Genomic DNA, 10,341 nt, shown 5'->3' on the forward strand with positions numbered 1-10,341 from the left:
ACCCATGCCTCTGATGCTTGGCCAGTACTTCCCTCAATTAGCTGATGGATTCCAAGTTTTGGTTATATAATTCCATGTAACTTATAGCTTAATTTCAGTGAATCTACTGAGATCAAGTAACCAGGCAAGAAGTCTTATAGTCTATGATGCTCTCGGGCACCAGTTCTTAAATATGTTGGTCTTAAGAACTTTTGCACTCATAAAATTATGGAAAACTCCAAAGAGCTTTTGTTTATCTGGATTATAACTATTAATAATTGCTTTATTAAAAGTTAAAATTGAGAAATTATAAAACATTTTTGTGTTAATTCATTTAAAGCAATAATAAACATCTGCCATGCTGACAAAGGTAATATATTTTAGGAAAATAAATATATCTCTAAAACAAAAAAAAATATTGAGAAAAGTGATATACATGTACATTTCTGCAATCTCTATAATGTCTTGCTTAATAGAGACAGCTTCAGTCTCATATCTGTTCTGCATTAAGTGTATAGTTGAGAAAAGGATAAATATTTCAATAAGTTTTTGTATAACTATGGACAGTCATCTTTGGTACTACACTCAAATTTGGCAATTTTCTTAACAATTTTTTTACCATGTAGAATCTAAAATCCTATCAATGATCTGTGACATTGAAACACTGAAAATCATTTGATCCATTTTGCACTTTGAATGAGTCTTACCATACATTATTTTATAACAACGTGCATAGGTTAACTGGAAAATATTGGTTCATTGACTTATGAGGATGTTCCAAATGTTGACATATTCTAATATACAGTATCAAAAATATCATAGTTGTCAATATTAACCATCAATCTGATTTCAAAAGTATTTAAATATTGAGAAATGGTCAAGTTCACAATGAGAGATACATCTTTTCCATATTCTGATTATTGCTAGAAAGCTTGACTTTTGGGGTCCCTGGGTGGCTCAGTTGTTAAGCATCTGCCTTCGGCTCAGGCCATGATCTCAGAGTCCTGGGATTGAGCCCCACATCCGGTTCCCTGCTCTGTGGGAAGCCTGCTTCTCCCTCTTGCACTCCCCCTGCTTGTGTTCCCTCTCTTGCTGTGTAATTCTCTGTCAAATGAATAAATAAAATCTTAAAAAAAAAGAAAGCTTGAGTTTTATCTCTGCTAATAAGTACTGTTAATTATTTGCTGTGAATTGACAGGCTCACTTCATTCATTTTTGAGAAAATGTCTGCTACATACCCAAATCTGCTAACCACAGTTTGGCTATTAGCTTTTTCAAATAAAATTGAGGGGGGGGAAGGGGGGGCTAGTTCAGCTCACAACAAAACAATGACTTTAATCCCTTTCCTCAAGACAACATCAAATTTCAGTATATAACAAAAGTGCTGCACTTTCCCTCTCATCACAGAGATAAGCAAATTAAAATAGTATGTATTCAATGTCAAGATTTAATTAAAGCAATACCTTATACTGCTTTATCAAGGATATTCTCAAATGAAATAACAAAATTTGCCAGGTTTTGTTGTTGTTGTTGTTGTTGTTGTTTTTGCTAGTGTGTGATGGAGAAGAATTCAATTATTACTACAGTTTGATATCATTGTCTTAATTTGCACAAAGGCAACATTGCTTTTGCACCATCAGCATAAATATTAACACAGTAGAAAAGACAAGTAACATTTTAAAGTCATGAAAATAAGTTTGACCCCTTGGGAGCCCCAGTAGTCTCACAGTAGACCCAGTAGACCCACAGACTACACTTTGAGAATCTCTGTTTCAGAATATTTTGGAAATGGAAAAGGATCCAAGAAAGTACCTCCATGAGTCTGAGGTTTGGGCAGAGGAAGAAAGGGAGAATCTCTACTCTAGTCTTGGAAGCCACTAGAATCAAAAGACACTTGAATCAAGGGACAAGGTAGCAGGTAAAGGTGAGTTCTGCCCTGAAGTTTCCTTGAATGTGTTGCTGAATCAAAGACAGAGACTCAAATGAGAGGTCACAAGCCCTAGGACCAAGTTTAGATTATCTGATAAGGAGAAAAGTATTGATTAGGATGTCAGAGAGAGACAGGCTTAGGTAAATTTTGGGAAAAGACAATGCCCTACAGCTATTTGTCTTGAGTTGTTCATGATGAAAAAAGGAGCATTGGCTCTGTTTAAAAAGCTAGTGACCATATGGCCTCAAGGGTCCTTCCAGCTTGATTGCTGGATACCTTGATGAATCATAAGCATATTCAGATGTACACTGTTTTCAGGAAATAACAATATGCACAAAATACCAATAGATAAAACAGGGGCCACCTGTGTACATTACAAAATGGTTATTCAACATATCAAAGGATTCTACACACTGTTCCCTTCACCACTAACCCAGGACTTCATCAATGCCTATAAAATAGGAGGTGGGTCAAAGAACTTTGGGTTTAGGGAGAAAAGCACTTACATGAGTCAATTTCCTCCAGGGAAATAGAAAAGTGACAACATTTCTGATCAACACAGCTTCTTAAATAGAATACAGTGACATTAATTAGGTTCTGTAGCAGAAGAAAATAGTCAAGAAAATATAACAATAATGTGCTACAATCAAATTCAGTAGTTTAGTAATTGTAGAAAAATTGAAACCACAAATCCCAAGGGACAAAGCTGTAAATAATGCACCCTGAAAATCTTAACAATAAATAATCTTGAACAATAAGATTTATAGTGTTATGCTTCATTACCATCCTCCAGAGACTCTAAACCATCTTTTATGAATTTTTTTTAATTTAGGCTTACTATGATAAAATCTATGAAGAGTAAAATTTACCCTTTCCAGGTAACATATATTTTGGCAAATATGTACAACCATGTAATCACCACCACCACAATCAAAACAGAATATTCCCATTACCTCCAAGAATTTCCTCATGTCCCTTGATATTTAATTCTCACTCCCCAGTGCCAGTGGGCGCAACCTGTCATTTTATTTCTGTACCTATGATTCTCATTTTTCTAAAATGCCATATAAATGGAGTCATATAGCATGAGCCTTTTATATCTAGCTTCTTTCACCTAGCATCACGTTTTTGAAATTTATTCATATCAGTTCATCCAGCAGCAGTCTATTTATCTTTGTCAGTGAGTAGTATTCTATTGTTAGTCCATTCAACAACTGATGGACCTTTGGGTTGTTTTCAGTTTGGGGCTGTTATAAATGAAGTTGATGAAATCACTTTCAGGTATTAGTATAGACATGGGTTTTCATTTCTCTTCTGTTAAAATCTAGGAGTAGGATTGTTAGGTTAGATGTTAAGTGTATTTTTAACATTATAAGAAAACTTCCAATCATTTTCCAAAGTGGCTTTATTATTTTTCATTCTGAGCAGTGGTGTATGAGGGTCCTACTTGCTCTACAACCTCACCAGTGCTCGTTTTATTTTTAGTTTTAGTCCTTATCCAGGGCATGTGGTAGGACCAAATGCGGTTTTGTTAGACCTAATGTTGCACACTTCTCCACGTGCTTACTTGCCAACCATATCTCCTCTTTGGATGTATCTATTCAAATCATTGCCCATTATGGAGGTAAAGGGTGGGTCACATGGAGATGATCCATACAGCCTGAAGGAAATTGTTCTTATATCCAGAAATGAACATATCTCTGCTTCTATCACATGGTTAGTATGGGAGGGGACTCCATTTACTCAGTAATTGCATTATTTGCTGTTTTTCTTGACTTCACTTATCAATGCACGGGAAACTTCAAATTACTCCAGCTGCGGGTTCCTATACTTTGCATTTTCTGTGGAGCCTGGGCAACAGTGTTCTTCCTCCATGCTCCGGTTTAAGCATTTTTGTATACTTGTGTCAAAATGGGATTTGCTTTTCCATCTTACTGTTCCTCAAGTGCACTGCAGTCTTTTGGTTAAAGGGAAATCAAAAGGCCAGTCCAGAGAGAAGACACAAACACATAAATTCCACTTCCCAATGGGGAGACTGTCAAGAATTTATGCACATTTTAAACCAGGTACAGTAAATGTTACATTGCACTCAGTGGCAAAATCAGAATTTGAACACTGATCTCTCTTCTGACCAAATTTTTTAATACTATGTCTACTTCCTTTATGGATATTTAATGTATATATTGAATTGTGCCCTTCCATATTAGAAGCTCAAAATTTGAAAGGGCTTAGAGAGTGCTACCTTAATCTCACATTAACATTCCTTTCTAATTACTTGATTTTGGTAACAGTCTATCTACATGTATTCAATGAAAGAAATGCAAGATCATTAACAATATTATTCCATTGAAAATATTGCATAATCTTACTCTCCTATACCGTTATCCTCCAGAGATTTATAAAAACTTTTCTAAAAAAAAAAAACAACTTTTCTAATAGTCACAAGTAATGAGCTATCTTTGGATTCATGTATTATCTTTCTCAGTTTTTGTGCTGAAAAGAAAGTTTTCATTTGAAAGTTATTTTGCATACTCCTTAAAAGTTAACCTGGTCACCAACAGACAACTTTTGGTCAGTTTTAGTAAAGGGGACAAGGAAGGATCTACCCTAACATGAAGACTATAAACATTCTCACATGATAATTAAAAGATGGAATTCAAAGAGCACTGATTTGAGCTCAATGTGAATGTTTAAAGATAAACCTTTGCCTTCCTCTAGGAAGATAAATTCTATTGAGATTTTCTATCACTCCCGACAAAAAAAACTTTGTACGACACAGTTGTAAAAAGTTGTACAAAACCAAAAGCAAAGTCACTTATGTGTCATTAAGACTGATTATATGGTCTTTGTAGAGCAAAGATGAGACTGGACTTGTCATAACTTGCTATAGAAATCCAAGTGATTAAAACATCCATTACCTCTCTTAGATTACTACTTTTCCATCCAAAGAACTCAAAACCACTCTTGCCATTATACCCAATGATCTGAAGAATATAAAAATTTCAGTAGCTGAATAGGATATTGTGCAACTTACTCTACCATTACTAACCTATTATACAAAGGAATATAGTGTACTTTAGAGGAGGTTTTGTTGGTTTCCTGAGAATTGTGAAAAATATGCTTATTGCCTGAGTCTCTGGGCATTCTGGTTGCAAATACACTGAGCCACTAACTTCTTAGGCTTTCTGTTTCACAGCTGATACCATTTTAATGTGAATTCACAGCCAATTGAGATTAAGAAGTAAATACAATAAAAACCAAAACTGACCAACAGAAAATTAGAAGTCGATGTCTAGACAAAAATTGAACCCAAACAAATACTGGCAGGAATGAAAATAGATTAATTGCCTTTTCTAAGAGTAATTACATGGCTTTCCTGCAAAAAGAACTTCATTTTTCTTTGGACTGAAGGGTATTAATATGTGGATCTTTCCCATCTACAGAAAAAAAAAAAAAAAGAATTTCTAGACAGGAAAGAAACATTGGCCAATTTATTAATGTTTCTTTTTATTTCAGTTCAGATTGTTTCCATCACACCCTAAATTCTTTTCAAAGTGATTTGTCTACATAATCTCACCAAAAAAAGAAGGAGGAAGGAAAGGAGGAAGGAAGGAAGAAAGGAAGGAAGGAAGGAAGGAAGGAAGGAAGGAGGGAGAGTTGCAGGTAGGGAAAGTTGGAGGAAGAGAAGGAGAGAGGGAGGGAGAAAGGGAGAGAGAAACGAAATCCTGGCATTATTCCATTCAGAGACATAGATGTTAGAATACGAATTCTTAGTTTACCAAGTAAGGTAGATCAGTGAATACTAGTAATTATTTTTATTGCATTGGTTTCCTGTTTTTCCATTTGATCTTATTTTGTGTGTCCATTTCCCATGTTGCCCTTCTCTATTTTGTGCTGCAATTTAGTACTGAATCTGTAATAGTAAATCCTTTTCTATAGTGATTCACATCTTTGAGCAGTGCACCAATGTGAACCTGGGGAAAAAAAAAATGTTCAGGAGGGCACTAAGTGGGTTTTCTGTATCACCTATTTTAACAAGTCCCAAGTCCAATAGTGTCAGCTTTCACATGTAAAGAAGTTTCTGCATAAAGAACTTTTATACATCAGAATATAGAACAAATCTCCAAATTATGGAAAATCTAATTAGAATAATATCAGGAGTAAGATTTTCCCCAAATGTCTTTAATAGAGGGCTGGACTTACAATGTAAAATTAATATGTGCCAGCAGACAAGGGAAAAATGATGTCACAATAGCTGGATTATTCTGAGGGTTAGGGAAACAAGATAGCTCAGAGCTCAAGTTATTTTTAATCTTCTCTGTGCAAGTTTTGAGGTAGTTTAGGATGCCATGCTTTTAAACTGGCTTGGTTCATTGATATATGTGTAAGGCGAACAAGTGGGTTTTAAGGAGAAAAACAGAGTTTTAAAAATCTTCTTCAGTTGAGTAATAAAAAAAACGTTTTTTTTTTAATTCCTACCCCATAGAGATTCCAACCTTATTTTTTTCCCTGCAAAATGACATCAGGTGGCTTTGTGTGACAATGCCATAAGCAATGTAGTCATTGTAACTGAAATCCCATTTATGTAAAATAGCACTTGGCTCTCTTCTCAAATCTCTGATAATCCCTTATTTATAACACATTAAGTCACCTCCTTTAATTGACATGTTGAATTTTACTCATGTTGTGGACTTCTGAATTTTAATTCTCTAGGACCTGCTGTTCAAAAATTTTAGAATATTAGAATCACCTAGAGAATTGTCTAGAGTACAGTCGACCCCATGTGTCAAGGGTGACACCATGCATGTGCATTTCTAACAAGAAATCTTAGATGTCAACTGAGGCCAGACTTCATGCCCAGGGACTGCTTTGAGTATCAAAGCTCTACAACAGCCAAAGAAAATCTTCAGTTTTCAGTAAAGATATTGAGTCTGATTATATCCCAGGTATAACATTATAATGGTAACAGCTACTATCCATTTCATTGGGAAGAAATCCATTTCTTCCAGTGTGCATTTTCATTTTTTTACATAAAAGTTTTTAAAAATGAGTGAGAAACTCTTCATCACTCTTACCTGCTTAAGTCCACATCTGCGTAGAAAGTTTTCTGAAATACTAGCTTGATTCACATTTTGTATATACATTAAGATATAGGTATTCATACATAACTATGACAAATTAACTTTAGCTCTAGGAAAACTGAACAAACTTGCTCTATGAGCAACATACTGTTAAAAAAATGCAACAATTCTGACATGTACATTGACATCAACTAATAAAACACAGAAAACCAGCTGAATTAATAGTTTTACAACCCATAGTTTCAGATATTTGCTCTAGGCTTTGCCATGTCTCACAGACCATGCTGTCTTTCTTCATCTTTTTTAATCCAAAAGTCTTTATGAAGCACTTACTAGGTACTAGATGCTCCTTAGATTTTTTTGGAGATTAAAAACTCTGACAGACTCTCAAGGAAATGCCCATTCAGGACGATATAGCACCTCTATCCATGACTGCATCCCAAGCTGGGAAAAGAGCAGAGAGTCTGGCATGTGAATTTAAAGAAGTAATAATATTTCAAACTAGAAAAGTAATTAAAGCAGTATGTTGGAGAACATAGTGAACTTGAAACAGTTCACTTGAAACAGAGTGAGAACTTGAAACAGAACCTGGGACATAGGAGATAGTCCTTAAGCCACTGTTAAATGGGAATGCCATAAGGCTTGGGTTTTTAAGAGCACATGCAGGATCTGGACACGAGAAGTGGAGAAGTTAGCTTTCCAAGTGTACATAAAAGAGAATGGTGGAAGAAGACCACTAAAAAGTACAGACTTACCTGGAGGAGTTAGCTTTATGGAAGTGTAATGCATGTGAACTAAAGATAGAGCTGGAAACTAGTTGATATTAGATTGAGGGGGGATGTCAGTTCTGCTCTGAGGATATTGGTCTTCATTTGGTAGAAAGTTGGAAACTCTTGACTATTATGAATGGGTGATTTTCATGAAAAGTAGCCTCACAGCATGCATAAAGTGCTTTAGCAAGGAGAAAGAATAGAATCTGGAGAAAAGAGGCTGTGATAATAGTAAACTGCATGATAGGGTAGAGGTGTGGGAAAGGTGGGATGAAACTAACTAGTGCTGTATGTGTAGGATCCACATTATACAACACCGATATTTACGCGTGACTAATGAATGACCTAATGATCACTGCCAGGCTTCAAGCCTCTGTCACCAAGAGTTTTGAGCCTGGTGTGATGGTGGTGAGTTAACCTGGTGGGCAAGTTTGAAGAATGTTTGAAGAATGTTAGTTTGAAGAATGGCTTAGTAGTCAAATTTATTCTCTGCTTTTCTCATGAATGAAAAAGTCTCCTATAATGTTTTTTTTTCCCATCTCTGCCCCAAATCAGGTTTCAAACATACAAACATACTGCAACTTTCTTCAACCAAGACAGAATGAAAAGCAATCATATTCATTAATGTTCAAATTTACTGGCTATAAAATTGCTACAATGAAATTCCTGGCAAGCCAGTGCATTTGTAGGAATAAACAAGCACATTCGATGACTTTGTACTCATTGCCGACACTATGGTGAGCTGCAATGGCACACTAGTCAGACTGCGCCCTGACAATCTGTTCATTTGGTGCTCTCCAGAATCAGTGGAGTGGAATCATTCATATGGTGCTTGTCATTGAACATGAGAATGACAGAAGTCAGCACATGGGCAAAGCCATCAGCCATTCATTTTCCTTTTTGAGACGTACCCTATTTGGCTTTTGTGCCTTTTTTTTTTTCTTGATTCATTTTTTTTCTACTTTATTATCCAAATTAAGGAGATAGCTCAAGTACACCTAAAAGCGATAGACACATTTACTTGATCATTGTGTAATTTTGATTTCAAGACATTAAGTGATACAGTTCAGGGTTTCTTAAGGATCAGTGATTTGGTTGGGATTAAGGTGTAGAATTTTGTGTCTTCTGTGGGTATGACTAATTTAAAAAATAACTTGTAGACACTCAAAGGTAATTTTTAAGACTTCAGTATTTCAATTCTCCAAGTCAGACTATGAAATTGCCTTAAAATTTATGTTTTCTTTGCATTGGAGAGAAAACATTTTATATCAGAATTATAAACTTCTTGGAAATTCTAAGCATCTAAAGAAGGAGGGATTTTAATCTTCACCTCTAAGATAGTGTGGCTATCATAGAAAGAAGAGGGCAAGGTGAGTTTGGAAACACTTTCAACGTAATGAAGCTGTCACTGATTATACCTTTTGTCTATGGATCATAAAGCACTGCACATAACAGCATTCTTTCTCAGTCCTCATGAGGTAGGAATGTATTACCTGTATTTTACAGTTGGATAAACAGGAGTTCAATCAAGTTTAAAATCACATGGTGGGAGAGCTGGGAAAAGAGCCCAGAAGATCAGATTCCCAGTTAGTGTCCAGAATCATTAGTGTTGCTCTAAATACACTCTTCTCCTTGGCTTGTCAGTGAACTGTGACCCCAGAAAATGGAAGAGAAGCAGAAAAATGAAGGGATGAAGAGAGAGGGAAGAAATGAAGCAGAAATGAAGAATGGTTATGGACTCACTTTATTTTTGTACAAGTACTCAACATGGAAAACATAGGCCTGTGAACCTATCTGGCAATGCCCATAGGCAACATGAACCATTAGCATCACACAAGCATTCATTCATATATATATACACACACACACACACAAATACACACATTTTAGCATAAAATAATAATAAAAAAATACAGCACAATAGAGCCATGTCTGCTTATGTTTATTGTCTTATTCTGATACTTTGTGGTGTGATCTTAGACACATTATTCAAACATTGTGTATCTCAGTTTACTTATCCATAAAAACCAGATGGTATTTCATACATCATAAAATTGTGCTAAAAAAAAAAGTTCTTCATATGTAAAGAATATGGGATTTACCACTGTCTAGTTTTATCCAAGCACATATGCCCAGGGTTTCTTTCACCCTACCACCACTGCCTTTCTAGATTTCAGACACTCTGCCCTCCATTTTAGAACGGTAGCCAAGACTTTAAAAACGGCCATGCTCTTGCTAAAAATTTGGGGTGGAAAGTTTGGAAAAGCCCAGGTCACAGCTGGGAATCACTTCTGTTGAAGGATCCATAGGAGATATTTAGAAAGCTGTTCATGGGAGATCTTAATGGGATCCCAAGGAAAGCAAATGTGAAGTTAGGCAAAGGGAAGCGTTCTCCTGAACCCTCCTGGGATGTTCCAACTGCTGAGATGCAGCAAGGTGGCCCTGATAGGGAGAGGTGACGGGGTGTCAATGCTGATCCGAACCCTCTGCGGGTCTCCTCGGTTTCTAGCTCATTAACCTCCACCAATGTCACGCCCCTTCCAGCTCCCCCCACCATCTCCTGCCCCAGCCCAGTTAATTC

Source organism: Martes martes (genome assembly GCF_963455335.1).
Source record: "Martes martes genome assembly, chromosome: 3".
NCBI classification, from domain to species: Eukaryota; Metazoa; Chordata; class Mammalia; order Carnivora; family Mustelidae; genus Martes; species Martes martes.